Below are 18,772 nucleotides of genomic sequence, written 5' to 3' on the forward strand. Positions count from 1 at the left end.
GCTTCCCTTGTGGCTCAGATGATTAAGAATCCATCTGTAAGGCAGGAAGCTTTGGGTCAGGAAGATCCCCTGGAGAAGGGTATGGCTACCCACTCTAGTATTCTTGCACGGAGAACTCCATTGGACAGAGGAGCCTGTGGACTATAGTACACGGATTCGCAAAGAGTCAGACATGACTGAGTAACACATTTTCACACATATTATATATACAGTTACTTATATATGTATATATTAATCAAAAAGAGAAAGATCAAATCTCAGAAACAAATTCATATAGGCAAGACAAATAACTATAAGAATACCATCAGATTAAGATTATTTATAAAACTTAAAAATCATGGAGAACAACATAATCCTTTATTTACACACAGGAGTGCATTACAACTAGGAAAAAACTTTCCTAAATTTGTAAATATGGGTACCTCTGGGGAGAGAAAAAAGAAGTTAGGAAAATGGAACTGAAGTAGAATAAACAGGGTTATTCGGTGTGACTGTAATGTTTTATTTTTCTAACAAAGAGATCTGAGGTAAAAATGCTATGATGTCAGAAAAAATGGGTAGTTAGTACACATCTTGGTGTTTTGTTATTCATCCTTTTTTCTATATATTTGGAAAAATTGTAAACGTTGATTTTAATTTTAATAGTGTTTGCATAAAAACATATGCAAACTTCCATACTCAGCGGTTGATACAGGGGATCAATGTGCTTCTTTTACAGTGTCTTTGAACAAAAAGTTCTCTGTAAATTATTTTCCCTTTCTCCCAGATGTGTGGAACATGCCCAGTAGATACAGTGTTCATGTTAGGGCACCTCCAGGGCTCAGTGGGTTTGCTGACACTGTTTTATGGAAGACTCTCGACTCTCCATGCCCTACTTGCATGCTGCATTTTCTTAACACAGTAAAGCATGAGGAATGAAACAGAAACCACAGCTTACAGAACTGTACTACAGCTGGCAAAATGAATGACCTCTCCTAAACATTGACGCACAACACAAAGCTATCTAAGGTCAAGGTGTTCTCATATCCACTCCTTCAGATCCTTAGTGTTCCAAAATGAGGCCGCAAAATAGACCATGCTTGTGTTCCAAAGAGAAAACCACTGACTGTTTGAGCCATGCAACTGGTGGACGGAATCTTACCAGTCCCTGTCCCATATCCAGCTTGGGATGAACCCTCGCCACCAGAGCTCTGTGAAGTGCCGTTTCCTAACTTCTGATCCTCCTAGAATCTCCAAGGAGTATGGTTCTCCTTGGCTCAACATATTCCATGACCCCCGTCTTGTATGACCGATGGGCTTCCTCGGCCGTCTTTGACTGGGGACCCTACCGTACCGTTGCGACAGATGTGGAGCTTGCCCTTTCCACTGTGGCTCCTGCCTACTGGCCACTAGGCCTCTCTGCCCACTTTTTCTCCAGCTTCACGCCCCTCCTCTGAACTTACTGAGCCACTCACAGATTTCTGAAGGGGGCCTGTTTATTCATCCCTGGGGGCTTTGCCACTTCTGCCCCTTGAGCAGAAATGTCCTTCCCTCCTCCACTTTACAAACTCACGCTCACTCACTGTTTACGCAGCTACAGGGCTCTCCCTCCTGAGGTGGTGACCCCTAGTAGCACGTGCTTCCATACCTTACAGCATTTTTTACACCTGCATTTCCATTTTTTGTGTTTCTTTTTGCCTTTCCCCCGAGATCAATAGTCCTTTTCCTTGACTGCATGTTGGAAATGCTGGGGAACTATAAATATTTGACTTATTATTATGTGGCACAGTCTGGATACCTGGGTTTTTTAAAAACACCCAGGTGATTCTAATGTGTAGCTACCACTGGAAATCACTGCATTAGCTGGCAAGCTCTTTGAGTGCAGAAATTCTTATTTGCTATGGTGGCATGACCACCTAGCACTGTGCTGGACCCTTAATAAATGTTTATTGAATAAAGGAAGGTATTTATGCAGAATCACATTCTGATTCTGATGTGAACTACCCTGCCAGCTTGCTGTGCCACTATATTTGGCAACAGCACTTGGCAGTAATTCCCAAATCAATGAGTATAACTCAATTACAGAATTATCACAATTTGTTAGAGTCATTGATTTCATATTTCACTCTCTCTTGTTGCAGGACTCTGAGTTCTTTGAGGGGAGGGACTACATCCCATTCATTTTGTATCTCCAGAGCCAAGAACAGTTCATGACCCATAAAATGTCTCAAAAACTTGTCCTTGACTTATTTAACTGACCATAAATTGAATATTCTCAGTTTAAGTTAATCATCAAAAGCCTCAAGAGGGCTTGGATTACTGGACAACCTTAGCATCCCACTGGTTCATTCAGTGTCCAACTCCCTACGAAGATCATCTCACAAGTTCTCTCTTCTTTATCCTCAGATTTTTCTCAAGACCTCACTTTCTCAATCATTGAGAAAAGTAAACTGTTCAGAAGAGTATCTATTAGACCAACCACTTGTCATCCACCTACCAGTATCCACACCCACAGTGAGCACCAGTCCCGCTCCAGCTAATGGACAATCATCTTTCAATATCCAAGACAGCCAGGTTCCAGGATCCCCCCCATGGATACTGAAATCCAGGAATGCTGAAGCTTCTTCTGTAAAATGGTGCAACATATTCATATAACATATGCACGTCCTCCCATATACTTTAAATCATCTCTAGATTATTTGTAACACCTAAAACAATGTAAATGCTGTATAAATAGTTGTAAATGTAATGTTAACTATTGCCAGTGTGGGACAAATCCAGGTTTTGCTAATTCAAACTTTCTGGAATTTTTCCTGAATATTTTCAATATGCTGTTGGTTGAATCCATGGATTTGGAACCTGCAGATACAGAGGGCTTCAGTTCAGTTCAGTCACTCAGTCGTGTCCGACTCTTTGCGATCCCATGAACCGCAGCATGCCAGGCCTCCCTGTCCATCACCAACTCCCAGAGTCCACCCAAACCCATGTCCATTGAGTCGGTGATACCATCCTACCATCTCATCCTCTGTCGTCCCCTTCTCCTTCTGCCCTCAATCTTTCCCAGCATCAGGGTCTTTTCAAATGAGTCAGCTCTTCTCGTCAGGTGGCCAAAGTATTGGAGTTTCAGCTTCAACATCAGTCCTATCAATGAACACCCAGGACTGATCTCCTTCAGAATGGACTGGTTGGATCTCCTTGCAGTCCAAGGGACTCTCAAGAGTCTTCTCCAACACCACAGTTCAAAAGCATCAATTCTTCAGTGCTCTGTTTTCTTTATAGTCCAACTCTTACATCCATATATGACCACTGAAAAAACCATAGCCTTGACTAGATGGACCTTTGTTGACAAAGCAATATCTCTGCTTTTCAATATGCTATCTAGGTTGGTCATAACTTTCCTTCTAAGGAGTAAGCGTCTTTTAATTTCATGGCTGCAATCACCATCTACAGTGATTTTGGAGCCCAGAAAAATAAAGTCAGCCACTGTTCCACTGTTTTCCCATCTATTTCCCATGAAGTGATGGGACCAGATACCATGATCTTCATTTTCTGAATGTTGAGCTTTAAGCCAACTTTTTCACCCTCCTCTTTCACTTTCATCAAGAGGCTCTTTAGTTCTTCTTCACTTTCTGCCATAAAGGTGGTGCCATCTGCATATCTGAGGTTATTGATATTTCTCCCGGCAATCTTGATTCCAGCTTATGCTTCCTCCAGCTCAGTGTTTCTCATGATGTACTCTGCTGCTGCTGCTGCTAAATCACTTCAGTCATGTCCGACTCTGTGCGACCCTGTAGACTGAAGCCCACTAGATTCCCCCGTCCCTGGGATTCTCCAGGCAAGAACACTGGAGTGGGTTGCCATTTCCTTCTCCAATGCATGAAAGTGAAATGTGAAAGTGAATTCGCTCAGTCATGTCCGACTCTGCATATAAGTTAAATAAGCAGGGTGACAATATACAGTCTTGACGTACTCCTTTTCCTATTTGGGACCACACTGCTGTTCCATGTCCAGTTCTAACTGTTGCTTCCTGACCTGCATACAGGTTTCTCAAGAGGCAGGTCAGGTGGTCTGGTATGCCCATCTTTTTCAGAATTTTCCACAGTTTATTGTGACCCACACAGTCAAAGACTTTGGCATAGTCAATAAAGCAGAAAGATGTTTTTTTGGAACTCTCTTGCTTTTTCGATGATCCATCGGATGTTGGCAATTTGATCTCTAGTTCTTCTGCTTTTTCAAAAACCAGCTTGAACATCTGGAAGTTCACAGTTCACATATTGCTGAAGCCTGGCTTAGAGAATTTTAAGCATTACTTTACTAGCATGTGAGATGAGTGCAATTGTGCGGTAGTTTGAGCATTCTTTGGCATTGCCTTTCTTTGGGATTGGACTCAAAGACATCATTCATCCATTCTCCACACTCTCTCCTACAGGTCATCTTCATTCTCCCTCTGGATCATTTTCATCAACACATAAATAAATTGTTGTGCATTTCATAAAAAAAAAAAAAAGCCTCTTATTTGACCTTATTTCTCCTGTCATTTCTTTGCTCCCCCCACAGGAAAAAAAAAAAAAGCCTCAAAAGTAGTCTGTTTTCCGCTGGTGCATGGGGATGACCCACAGAGATGTTATGGGGAGGGAGGTGGGAGGGGGGTTCATGTTTGGGAACACATGTAAGAATTAAAGATTTTAAAATTAAAAAAAAATAAAAAAAAAAAAAAAAAAAAAAAAAAGTAGTCTGTTTTCCATTCATCTCTTCATATTGCCTCTTAAATTATCTTTTTGCTCTCACCTGAACTCACCTGAATGTTGAACTCCCTCCCTCCAAATCTAGCAGTCACTTCTCAGCCTCGTCTAATGAGACCTATTAGCAGCGTTTAATCACTGCACCCTCTGTGATACACCTGCTTCACATGACACCCATGTTCTTGGTTGCTCCCCTGCTGCTGCTGCTGAGTCGCTTCAGTTGTGTCCGACTCTGTGTGACCCCATAGACGGCAGCCCACCAGGCTCCCCTGTCCCTGGGATTCTCTAGGCAAGAGCACTGGAGTGGGTTACCATTTCCTTCTCCAATGCATGAAAGTGAAGTCGCTCAGTCGTGTCCGACTCTTAGCGACCCCATGGACTGCAGCCTACCAGGCTCCTCCGTCCATGGGATTTTCCAGGCAAGAGCACTGGCTGTTAAGTCACTTCAGTCGTGTCTGACTCTGTGTGACCCCATAGACGGCAGTCCACCAGGCTCTCCCGTCCCTGGGATTCTCCAGGCAAGAGCACTGGAGTGGGGTGCCATTGGCTTCTCCATGGTTGTTCCTCTACAATCTTCTTAATGTTGAGGCTCAAAGGGCTCAGCTGAAAGCTCTTTTCTTCATTCCTATTCACTTTCTTGGGGATCTCACTTGCAATCATGGCTTTAAATAATGTCTATATGCTAAAAATGTCCAAGCTTATGTGTCTGATTCAAATCTGAACTATGTTAGTGAGTATGCAATTACAGACTCTTCACCTCCACCTATGTCTAATAGACACACTAAGCTCAGCATCTTCAAAACGAATCTCCTGACTAGACCTCCCAGACAGGATGCCCTCACAGCCTCGCCATCTCTACTGATGCATGTTCATCCTTCCAGCGGTCTAGGCTAAATGCCTTGCAATCATACATGCCTCCATGCTTCTTCCTTTCTCTCACATACCAGATTCAGTCCATCAGGAAATCATGATTCTCTACCATGGACATGTATCCCAAAACTGATGATTTCTCAACAGCCATTTCTAGTCTCAGCATTGTAGTTGAAAAAGGCATGATTCTTTTCAAATGTAAGGTCTGTGCAGAACCCAGCAGTGGCTGTCGTCTTCTCTCCTAGTAAAAGCCTACGTCCTTAAAATGACCTGTAACTCTCTCCCTTCCTAGCTTCCTGTTACCTTTATTACCTTCACTCCCACAGCATCTTTGGGCTCACTTAGCTTCAGACACTGACCGCCTTGCTCCTCACTGAGCCAGCCCTGCATGCTCCTCGGGGCTCTCGCCTCCTGCTGATTCCTCACCTGGATTAGTCTTTCCCCTGATGTCCACAGGATTCACTTCCTCATCTCCTCCAAATATTTGCTCTACTGGCATCTTATAAGTGATGCCTACCCTGACAACCTTGTTAGAACTACAACCTGCTCCAGCCCTGAAACGTCAGTCCTTAACCCTTTTCTGGTTCTTCTCTATCCTCTACCACATTAAAACTTACAGCATGATTCATTTACTCATTACATTACGGCTGACTGTTTACTTCCTGATTGTTTCCACCTTGAGAATCTAAAGTCAAAGAAAGCAGAATATTTGTTTTACTCTTAGACATACACAAAGCACGTAGAACAGTACCTGTACCTAGTAGGCGCACAGTCCATATTTGGTGAATGAATGAATAATGGATATTTTTTTAAATTCTGGAAAACTCTTTTTCAAGCTTACGCCTCCCTGTGTATGCTTGTGTGCATGTATTCATTACACAAATAACAGGTTTTACTTGGAATATACATGCAGGCTTTAAAAAAGGAAATAAAGCATAAAAATTACAAGCAAACCAATCTTTAAAAATAAACAAACAGCTCAAGCCTCTCCTTTTTATCCAGTTTCAATACCTTTGGTCTGATCATTTTGACTGTATATTTCATTGAGGTATGTATGCGTGCACACACATGCAGATACAGACAATTATATGATCTTTAACTTTCTTTCCCACCTTCCATATTTTCTTATTAACCATTGAACTAAGCACTTTCCCGTTCTCCAGTGCCCACAACAATGCAGAAAGGTAGACATACTTATGTCTATTTTAAAGATGCAGAAAAGGAAGGCCAGGGGAATTTATTAACTTGTAACACAACTAATAAATCAAAGAGTCGGGGTTTGAATACAGCACGCTGCTCTGATTGTTCACCTTCTGCTGCCCCATAGGAATGCAGAATACAAAAAAGGCCGGACACTAAATGTTACTATTTCCGTCTTTCTCACCAGGACCTCCATCAGGATTTTTGACATCCTAAATGACTAGCTTCTGGACACAGGAGGCAGAGCCCGCCTTCCTGGACCTGCGGGCACTGAGCATGCGCACGGCCCTCTGTGGCCCCTCCCCACCCACTGCAGCCGCCAGCCGGGAACCAGGTCATCTTTCCCACCACCTGATATAAAAATAAATAAATAACTATGCAAAAAAAAATCCAATCTCCGTTCGGAGGCACTAAATCCCCTCTCCTTTCCAGATGGCTGGGAGATTTCTCCCAGGTGGTAAATATATTATTAAGAACTCATTTCACCGTGAAATTGACTATTCAAAACACAGACAGAAGTTAATATATTAGGACAACCTGTCTGAAAACTCGCGTTGGAGAAAATTTATTTTTGTTTAATATAAAACCTGATATTATACACGACCCCTTTCTAGCTCAGGCAGTTCAAGTCATCCCCAGTTAGAACATGTGTTCCAACGTCAGGGTGCCTACCACCAGGAGTCGTAGAGCCCACGTAGAGCTGGTGATTACCCCTCCCTGGATGGAGCCCTACATTACAGCAGGTAATGATGCCGGGTCTCACGAGACTGTTACACATAGACTTGGGTGCACAGTAGCTTTCTGCATCCAGGAGCTAAGGAGCTTTAAGACATTTGCTGGTCTTATTCTAGGTTGGCCCTCGAAGAATGATTAAGGAGCATCGTGAGCAAAGTGGGAGAAGAATTAGCATTACTTACGAGTGATCTGTGTCATCATTAGAAAAACCACATCAATCAGGAAACAGCAAAAGGGCTCTTAGCAAGGACCCAATTGAATGTGACTCTCCTAAATATTAACTCATCCATGCATTGTTGATTCACTCTTTAATAGCTGACTTCTAGATTACAGAGACAATTACTGCAGCAGGTTAAGGGCTATCATTGGACATCTACATTATGATGAGAACAGTGTTTCAGGATTTGCACCATCTGTTAGAAAAACTCAATTTACAGAGTCACTAACTATTTAATTGAGAGGTGAGGGTTAGAGAAGGCATGAGAGAGGAAGTATCTTTTCAAAGGATCTTGAAGATGGGGTGAACTTCACGAGAACCTGTGTGGAAATGCTTATATAGTATACAAAGGGCCCCCTCCTGCCCTGGTCTTGACACCAACATGGCTCAAAAAAGATTCCTGAGGACTTCTCTGGTGGTTCAGTGCTTAAGAATCTGCCTTGCAATGCAGGGGACATGGGTTTGATTCCTGGCAGGAAAACTAAGATTCCCGTTACCAGGAGGCAACTAAGCCTGTGTGCTGAAATTAAGAATTGACACAACCAAATAATAAAAATAAAATAAAATTTTAAAAATTAAAAAAATGTATAGCTTTCCAGGAGAGATATATATATATGTGTGTGTGTGTGTGTGTGTGTGTGTGTGTGTGTGTATACACACACATACACTTTCTGTATAGCCTGTATCTTTTGAGTTTTGACAGTGAAGTTTAAAGACAAAATGCAAAATATTTTGTAACTTGTATGTACTGGAGTTCCCCACAAGCCTCACAAGAGATTTCCCTTTTGTTTTAAAATGAATCCCTTCAGGAGTGACAGGTTAATACTAATCACACAATGAATTTGTTACACATCACCAGTGGCAAAATCAAACTGACACCTCAATAATGTCTATTAAAGAATTTCTTAATTTAATCAATTATTTTGACCTAACTAATTACTCACTTAAATAAGAATTCATTCAAACAACTGCCTAGGCTTCTTTTTAAGGAAAAAAAATAATTACTGTTCCAGAGTAATTAGTAAACCAGTAATTAATAATCCCCTGAGGAATGAAACCATTTTTCACATAAAGTAAATAAAGCATCCTTAATGGGTAACTGACTTCTACAGAGACTCAATAAAAGTCCAGACACTCATAAACTGAAAACTGTACGGGGAGGTCATGCTCATTGGAAAATCATTTTAAATGAGCTTGAATTCCCAGCCTCAGATACCAGTGTAGATACTAAAAAGACATGTTAACACGATTTAGAAATGTGGATCCACCCTTTATTGACAGAGCAAGTGCTCATTATCTCTGTCCTGAGTTCCAGGCATTGTGCTGTTCTCTAGCATATAAAAATGAGAATTCCCTTAACAATCATTTTAATTCACTCGCTATTTCAGTCCAAAAAGATTTAAGGGAGATTTTTATTTTAAAAAAAAAGGAAAGAAAGAAAAAGCAAGAACTCTGCTCTGGAGAAGCTTTCAAACTATTTTATAGAGATAGAATTCCATGAGAAATCTTGGAAAACAGAGAAAGAACCAGGAAATGCAAGGTGGTAAATATGCTGATCATTGTGAAGATAAGTTTTTATTAAAATATAAATACCTATAGAGGGAACAGCATGGTAAGTATTCCCACAGAGGATAGAGCTGCTTTATGACCGCGGATTGAAGAAATATTACTAGATCATCACTTTTATTCAGAAGTCCCTCTCCCGACCCCTCCCTTCCTCTGCTTTCCAAAGATAACACTTTCCTGACGTCTGTCTGCAAGTAATTTATATGTTTCACACTCTGCGTATAACAGGATGCCTTGCGGTAAATTTCTGTGTCTGGCTGCTTCTGCTAAGTCTTCGTCCGTGTTATACACAGTTTGTCAGTCTTCGTGTTTATACTATTCTATTGAATGAATATATCCCAATTCAGATATCCATTAGACTATTTATGTTTCAGAGGCTTCCAGTTAAAGGGTAAAACAAATATTATAACTCTGAATATTGTTGTAAAATATCTGTTGAGGGCTTGTGTATGTCTATGCTTGGGGAGTCTTCACAGGGAAGAATAATATGCGATTCTGTAGCTGTGTTCTAAATAATTCTGTGTTCTGTGTTCTAAATAATTTGCCAAAGGGTTTCTACCTACTCAGACTCTTCCCTAGCAACCCAAGAGGGTTCACGTTTCTCTGCACCCTCACCAGCCCATTGTCAGTCTTCTCATTTTAGCCACTCTGATGACTACACAGTAATATATCATTGTGGTTTTTATTTAAATTTCCCTAATGATTAGTGAGGTCAAGTTCCTTTACAAAATTATTAGTCATTTTATGAAGTGCCTGTTTAAATCATGTTCACATTTCTATTGGATGTCTGTCTTTTTCTTTTTGATCTGTGAGAGCTGCTAACACCCGACTGCAGCCATGAAATTAAAAGACATTTGTTCCTTGGAAGGAAAACTATGACAAACCTATACACATATTAAATAGGTGAGACATCACTTTGCTGACAAAGGTCTGTATAGTCAAAGCTATGATTTTACCAGTAGTCATGTGAGATGTGAGAGTTGGACCATAAGGAAGGCTGAACACCAAAGAATTAATGCTTTCAAATTGTGATGCTGGGGAAGACTCTTGAGAGTCCCTTGAACTGCACGGAGATCAAACCAGTCAATCCTAAAGAAATCAAACCTGAATACTCCTTGGAAGGACTGATGGTGAAGCTGAAGCTCCAATACTTTGGCCACCTGATGTGAAGAGCCGGCTCATTGGAAAAGGCTTTCATTGGAAGAGACCCTGATGCTGGGAAAGACTGACGGCACATGGAGAAGGGGACAGCAGAGGATGAGACGGTTGCATTGCTGACTCAATGGACATGAGTTGGAGCAAACTCCATGAGATAGTGGAGGACAGGGAAGTCTGGTGTGCTGCAGTCCATGGGGTCGCAAACAGCTGGACATGACTTAGTGACTGAACAACAGCAAAACACATTCTGTGTATGTCATTTGTCAGTTATGTATACTATGAACGTCTTAACTGTTTGGATTAAGGAGCTTAAATTCAATCTCCAGTCATAGCCTTTAGTGCCCACATAACACACACACATATTTGGCAATTTTCATATGCCATTCTGAATAGTTAGGGTTTGTGCATTAAACTTAAAAACAGAGGAATTGCTCCAGTTTGGAGGCCCCTAAAAGATGTGGAAAGTCTAAGTTAAAAGCAAGGAACAAGTACCTACCATCCCCTGAAATCTCTTGTTCTTCTTAACAAGGCATTTTCTCTCCAGATTAGTAAGCCCCATGAGGGCAGGAATCTTTGCAGATCCCATTTGCTGCTGTGTTCCTCTGTGTTGAGAATAATACTGAGCTTGTAGAAAGAATATAAAAGACATGTTGTGACCAATAATGAATATCAACCCCATCTTTCTTGGTTGCTGTTAAGGAAGCAAGTATCTTAGGTCATATATCCAATTCTTAAATGCCCAAACCAGGAAAGATATCTAAGGAAAACATGCAGTCAGATGTAATCTAGTATGTTGGATATTATATTTATAAACTTCTGTTCAAGATACAGCCAACAGGACACATTCTGTGAGCTTAATATGTTTTGGGCTAGTTACTATTATACAGAAAAACTTCATGAGTATTAACTATAGTTATAATTCTGCTCTTTCGTTAACATTTTTTCCTCTTTTGAACAATAGCAAATTAGCTTATGATTACTAAAAGAGAAATCTCATTACAACAGATATAACAAAGCAACCTAAATTATATTTTTAAGTTAGTTTATCATTTGGATGCTTAATAGTCTTCAAAGAGTGCTCTCCCATGTTGTTGTTTAGTTGGTGTGGTGTTCAACCCTTTGGGACCCCATGGACTGTAGCCCGCCAGTCACCTCTGTCCATGGGATTTCCCAGGCAAGAATACTGGAGTGGGTTGCTAGTCCCTTCTCCAAGAGCTTACCAACCCAGGGATTGAACCTGTGTCTCTGCACTGCAGGTAGACTCTTTAGCACAGAGCCAGCAGGGAAGCCCGTTCTCGTATGTGCATGCATGCAGATACGTATGTAAGGGCACATATGTGTGCTGTGTGTGTGTGTGCCTTTCCATGCCCAGGTACACACTGGCAGACACGTCCCTCGATAGATCCTCAAGCAAGCCTAAGGTTGAGTTTCTAGTATTTTCCTTGCTTTACAAGCAGGAAAGCTGGAGCTCGAAAAGTCTTAGTAACTCATCTGAAGCCACAGAACTAGTAGGTAATGGTTCCAGAATTTTGATATCAGATCTCGCTCCAGGTTTCCCTGCACAGGAATACCTCCTTTACAAGCTCAGGGTGAAGTCAAGATTAATCGTTACAGACTATTTCATAGTCCATTCATAGGCCTGAATTTGTCCTGTATTGGGATCAAAAATAAAACATGTAGTCAATTCTTTACTGCCAGTGAGTCTATAGAATCATGATTCGTTTCTGCCATGAAGGAACAAATATGCAGGTCAAATCCTCCTCAGGGCATCATGGTTTTTTCTCAGAAGCGAGGTTTCTCGGTAATGATTGCTTTACCAAACATCACATGCTCAGTCCCCTGGCTGCTGCTTCTGCATTTGGTTTTCATAGAGTCTGACATTGAGCTAGCAGGTGAAGAAATTACTCTGAAGTGATGAGCGAAAGAGGGAAGCATCTTGCATACGTATGACCTCTGCTCTTTCCTCCTATCACATCTTGGATTCAACGTGAATGTTTATGCTTATGTTTGACTGTGTGTGGCTCGTTTGGACAGCTGACTTGGGAGTTTGAGGAGGTTTGGGAACAAAGTTTTTTCTCTTTATTCCTCTATCTGTATGCAGACAAATCTTCCTGTGTAGGAGAATTGACTAATATTGGCTTTTCACATATATTTGTACTTGGAAGTCAGATCTTTCTGTTCCCCACCTTCAGTATGTAGATTAACTTTGGGATCCTTTGTGCTTTCATGAATATTTAAGGGGCTCCTATAAACGCTGAGCTAATCTGAACTGGCCTGAGAGCAGTCAAGTAGAATTCATTCTCTTTAATTTAGGTTTAGAGTATCTAAGGCCTAATTTTTCCCGAAAAGCTATGGTATGAATGCAATTCAGGTATGCTCTCCTCTGTGCTTCAAAGGATATCTTTTCCAGGGAGTGTTACCCACTATATGAGCCGTGAGGCCTCCTGGAAAACATAGGCCATTGAAAATGTCCCATTAGGGACAAAATGACAGGCAGGTTGTTCTCCCCTGAGGGCATGGAATCTGAGTCCACCTAACCCTGTTACGCCTCTCCCCCTGGCCCTTCTACAATCCTGTCTCCATAATACAGAGTGATCCTTTGTCATCTCACTATGTGCAGTCCACAAGGGATCCCCATGATCCTTTCCCACTTCTGCCAGGAAGGCTTCATCCCAACACTTTGCATGGCCAGATCTGGCTGATTTCCCAAACTCTCTGATAGACCCAAAGTCTCTATGTAAGTGTTTCGTTGTTGTTCAGTTGCTAAGTTGTGTCTGATTCTTTGAGACCCCATGGACTGGCACCCACCAGGCTCCTCTGCCCTCCACTGTCTCCCAGAGTTTGCTCAAATTCATGTCCATTGAGTCAGTGATGCTATCTAACTATCTCATCCTCTGCCATTCCCTTCTCTTCCTGCCCTCAATCTTTCCCAGCATTGTGGTCTTTTCCAGTGAGTCAGCTCTTTGCATCAGGTGGCAAAAGTATTGGAGCTTCAGCTTCAGGATCAGTCCTTCCAATGTATATTCAGGGTTGGTTTCCTTTAGGATTAACTGTTTTGATCTCCTTGCATGTCTCTCCTTTTATTTTCTATCACAGCAGCTTACATTTTACCTTTCTATCCAATATGTAAATAAATGTATGTTTGTTGGTTTTGTTTGATATTTTTTTTCTATCCTTCCCAAGCAGACATGTGGACATCACCCTGGTACTCAAGCTGAAATGAGTACCAGGAAATCACGCTGCTATTCACCCTGGGACACAGTAGGTGCTCAGTGATGTTTGTTGAATGAATAGAGACAATAATGAATGCATGCATAAGTGAGGGAATGAGTGCACTGCCCATGAGCACCACCATCTCCAATCATAAATTAGACGGACAGACTTCTTATTGCATGTTGATAGTTGAAATGTCACGACCCCACCCAGTGTAAGTGCAAAAACTGCCCACCTGTGTTTGCACCCACTCTTCTCCTGGGAGACGGAAACCACAAATGTCATATCACAACAACTCTGGAAGCCAACTCTCTTGCTATTTGGAACTAGAACAGAGCCTATTCAGAACTGTTGAGACTGAACCACTAACCATCTGAGGTCTTACTCATTTGTACAATACCTCAGTCAGCATCCACCCCCACCCATCTCTTCTTGAGGACGGAGATGGAATTGGCAAAGGGCATCTGCCTCAAGAAGAGGCAGGGGTACCTTTTCAAAATGCAAATTTTACCACAGCATCCTCTGCTCAACATCTTAGGATAAAAAGCCTACTTCCTAGCATGACCTATAGGTACTCAAAAAAGTCAGTCATGAAGTCAGCCTTGATTCCAGCCTCATTCCATCACGTTATGGGCTGATCTTGTCCGCTCCCGCATGGCACCATAGTCTGAAGCCCTCCGTCCCAACACCTCGGAATGTGTCCTTATTGGATATAGGGTTGTGCAGATGTGTTTAGTTAAGATGAGGTCATACTCATCATACTAGAGCAGCTCGGGCCCCTCATCTAAGTTGACTGATGTCATAAGAAGGGACAATTAAGACAGATACACTCACAGGGAGAATGTCACCTGAAGATAAAGGCAGAGATCAGCATGATGCTTCTACAACCAAGGAAAACCAAAGATGTCCAGAAAACCACCAGACACCAGGGGAGAGACCTAGAACAGCCCTTAGAAGGAGCCAACCTGCCGACTCATGATCTCAAGACTTCCAGCTTCCTGAAGTGAGAGACAATAAATTTCTGTTGTTCTAAACCACCCAGTTTGTGGTACTTTATTACAGCAGCCCTAGTAAGTGAACACATACACACCACGTCCCCCTTGTTCTGAGAGAAGCAGCCGTGCTGGCCTCCCTTCTCTGCCTGTAACCCGAGTTCCTCCACATGCCCTTCCTTCCATCTAGAATGCAAACCGTCCTATCTCTTTCACTTGAACTCCAACTATTCTCCAGTTCCATGAGCAGCTGAGGAAAGGCTTTCCTGAGGAAGACCAGGCTAAGGAAGATGCATTTTTCATTAGACTTGTTGCAGTTGATAATTGGGTATCATTCATGGTGTCCTTTGACAAGTGTGATATCTGTCACAGCGTAGGCAAGCAAAAAAAAAAAATCATTGGCTATTTGAATGAATAAATGAATACTTGCATAAATGCATATTCTGGGCTGATTGAAATGCCAGTCCAGGCAGAATTCACTGCTCAGTCATCTATGTTCCCCTGGTGATTTCCGCTACCCACAATTACAGAATTCACCACATCACCTTCTGTACCTGGATCTTATGTCACAGGATGCTGTTCTTTTGAGAGAAGGAACTGTGACTTCTTTGAGTCTCAACTTCTGAGGCCCAGCACTAATCTGGAACCTAGTGGGCACCCAACAAACACATGTGGAAGTGAATTGTGTAAAAATTGTAGGGCTCAAGGGACTGCAGTATGCAGATACGTAAGGGGTAATTATTACCCAATGGCTTGAATTATTCTTCCCTGCACTGAAGATGGTTTAAATGCGCTGCTCCTGGTAAGTAAAGTTATGCTCAGTAAGTTCCTCTGTTCAGCCTCCAGCTTCTGTGGAAGGAAATTAAATGTCTCTTTCTCAGATTCATTTATAACTCACTCCTCAGCGCATGTGCTCACGATGCCTTCTGAGGATTCTTTTCAATTCTCTCCATCTTCTTCTCCTCCCTCCTCCCTTCCATGTTTGTAACCCAAGGGAAAAGGAAGCACTTAAATGCAACTAACACTATAATCACACACAGCCTTGAACAGCACAAAGAACAAACAGAAATGGGAGAGTCTCCCACTTCCTCTGTCTCCTGAACTTACACTCTTATATTTGGACACTTAAAACATAAACCAGGGTCAAAGTAACAGCCTTCTGTGTTTGGGGTTAGCCGTGGAAATCCATTTAGCTACAGCTGAAATAATATAACCACAGTTACTTCTCTCCCTCAAAGTTGTTTTTTTTTTTATTTTAATCAGTGTGCTCCCGGACCATTTGAGAAAGAGGCAGAAATTTTATAAATACATCAAGATGATAAGGAAATGGTCTTTTCAATGAGGCAATGATAATATTAATAATAAGCTGTATATTTATATATTATTTTGTATCCAAGTTTCCCAAGCTGCTTTTAAAGACTGTATTCTCGTACATTAAGGTCAAGCAAGAAATATTATGTACCGTCAACAGGGAATGAAAGCCAGACACTCACTGATTAGAATGCTTGTCACAGGGCATCCCTGTGATTCATACCAAATCTCTTCATTCAGTTGAGATGTGCCATGTATTTCCCATGGACTGGATGAGCTAAATCTGTTTGTAATATAGTTTCTCCTATTTCTAATTTCATACTCAACTAATGCCTTCACTTCTGAAGGACAAAATGAAAACACTTAGATGAATTCAAAGAAGTGAGTGACTGCAGGTTGAGAATGTGTTTGGACTCTGCTCCACCTCCAGTGGCTAAGCTCTCTTATCCAACGTTGGAGAAGAAGATATCCATCTAAGGGTCAATGAGGACTTTGCATGGTCTAGGATCACCTTGCGAATATCACTGTAAGCACCACTAACCTCTCCTGATACTGACTTTAAGGTACCTCTATGAACACCAGGCTCCTATTGGATTAAAGACCTAGCTCCCTTGTCTCCTGACGTTTAGCGTTAAAAACAAGATTTCTGGTCTCTGCTCAAATGGATATTGCTTTTTAGCCTATTCACAGAGACAAGGCGTCTTCCTGTGTATTTCCTTTTAAACTTGCCTACTTTGAGAATCCCATCAGTCCTTGAATACTGAAAGCCCACCTCCAGTCCCACTTTATTTTTCATAATTTCCCTTTTCCCATCTGCCTTATCCTATGGAATGAGATACCATTAAGCCAGTGGAGAGGCAGTGAGCCCTTCACTCAAATTCAGAAATGCATAAGAACTCCACACACAAATACACGTTACATTGACACCAGAAGAAACGATTCATTGGAATTCCTGCTTTCCTTTTCTTTATCACTTACTTATTCAAGACACTGAAACCAGCTGTTATGAGGAGCTGATATTTGCTTTACAAAAGAAGAAAAGCTCCCTCTGTGCACATATTCTTATTCTTCCTACTGATTTGAGCGTTAATAGTATTTGACAGGTTGGTAATTTGTTTTTTTTTAAAAAACCATAATTCATTTAGTGCCGTTCCACTTTATTATTATACATTTTACACAGTGGTGCACAGAAAACATTGTTGTTTTTTTAAACAATTCTATTCCTTCTGGTAATCATTCATGCAAGGGGGGCTGCATGAGAATCTTTGGGGACAGGGTGGGTGAATTGTGGCCATGCCAGGAAGCCGAGAGAGCTGGGAAGAAAACACCAGGAGAGGGTGAGAAGAAAAAGCATCGGGGTTGGGGGGGGTGGGAGCTGGAGAAGAAACAAAGACAGAAGGGATAATTAAATGGGGTGACAACTGCATGAGAGCGCAATGAGAATTGTGGAGAAGAAAACAACATAAAAATACTGTAGCTGTTGCACCGACAGAAGGCAGCGGAGTCTGAGCCCGCTCCCTCCCCTCCAAAGGGGTCTCAGCCATGTCTGCACGTCACTGAGTTTTCACTGAGAGAGGCAGGAAGCTGTTCTTCCACCTCCACAAAGGACAGTTAGAACAATGTGAGGAAGAAGGTCTACATGAGCCTCATACGTGGGCTTCCCAGGTGGCGCTAGGGGTAAAGGACCTGCCTGCCGATGCAAGAGGCATAAGAGACACAGGTTTGATCCCTGGGTCGGGAAGGTCCCCTGGAGGAGGGTATGGCAACCCACTCCAGGATTCTTGCCTGGAGAATCCCATGGACAGAGGAGCCTGGAGGGCTATACAGTCCATGGGGTCACAGAGTCAGACACACCTGAAGCAACTTAGCACACATGCATGTGAGCTGCATGTGAGCTACATATGCGCAAAGCTGAGACTTGTCCACATAGAAGCTTGTTCTATCGGTCTCCTTGGGGCAGTTCTAGGAAAGATCTTTGAGGTCTGTCTCCTCCCTAAACTGTCAGAGCTCAGTCCAGGAGGTCAGAATAACCCCCTTGTGCTGTAGCCATGGGCACTGGAGACGGAAGGAAGGGAGGTGAGGAAGAAGGGGTGAGCCCTTCCCCGCCGCGGGGCACTCAGGCTACTCTGCATGCCAGCCAGGTGTACATTTGCAAAGCAGAAACAGGGACAGAGAGGTAGAGAATGGGTGTGTGGACACCAAGGGGGTCGGGAGGTGGGATGAACTGGGGAGACTGGGACTGACCTATACACTCTATATACAGAGATAGATAAGTAATGAGAACCAAGTGTATAACGCACGGACGCCACTCAGGGTGCTGTCATAATCTAGATGGGAAGGAAATCCAGAATAGAGGGGATATATGTACCCGTGTAGCTGATTCACTTTGCTGCACAGTAGAAATTAACACAACATTGTAAAGCAGCTATCTACAATTTTAAAAATTAAAAAAAAAACAAAAAAACAAAATAGACGTACATTTAAGGCCATGCCTTATTTCCTGAGCCAAAGCTTGTGCTTTTGCTTTTCTTCCCCAGTCCTCACAAGTCCTCTGTGAGGTCAGCACGATTAGTCTCTCTTTTGCAGATGAGGAAACAACTTGAGAAGTTAAGTATTTGGTTGCAGTCACAAAATTAATGAGGTCTGAGAATCCAAACTCAAGAGATTCTTACTGCAAAACCCGGGTTTTTGCCCGAGTGCCCACCTGACTTGCTGAAGTTTCCAGGGAAGCAGAGGAGAAAGTGCTGATTGGCTCAAAGAAGGTCCAGGTAATTGAGCAGAGAGTCTCC

This window comes from Budorcas taxicolor, chromosome 25 (assembly GCF_023091745.1).
Source record: "Budorcas taxicolor isolate Tak-1 chromosome 25, Takin1.1, whole genome shotgun sequence".
NCBI lineage: Eukaryota > Metazoa > Chordata > Mammalia > Artiodactyla > Bovidae > Budorcas > Budorcas taxicolor.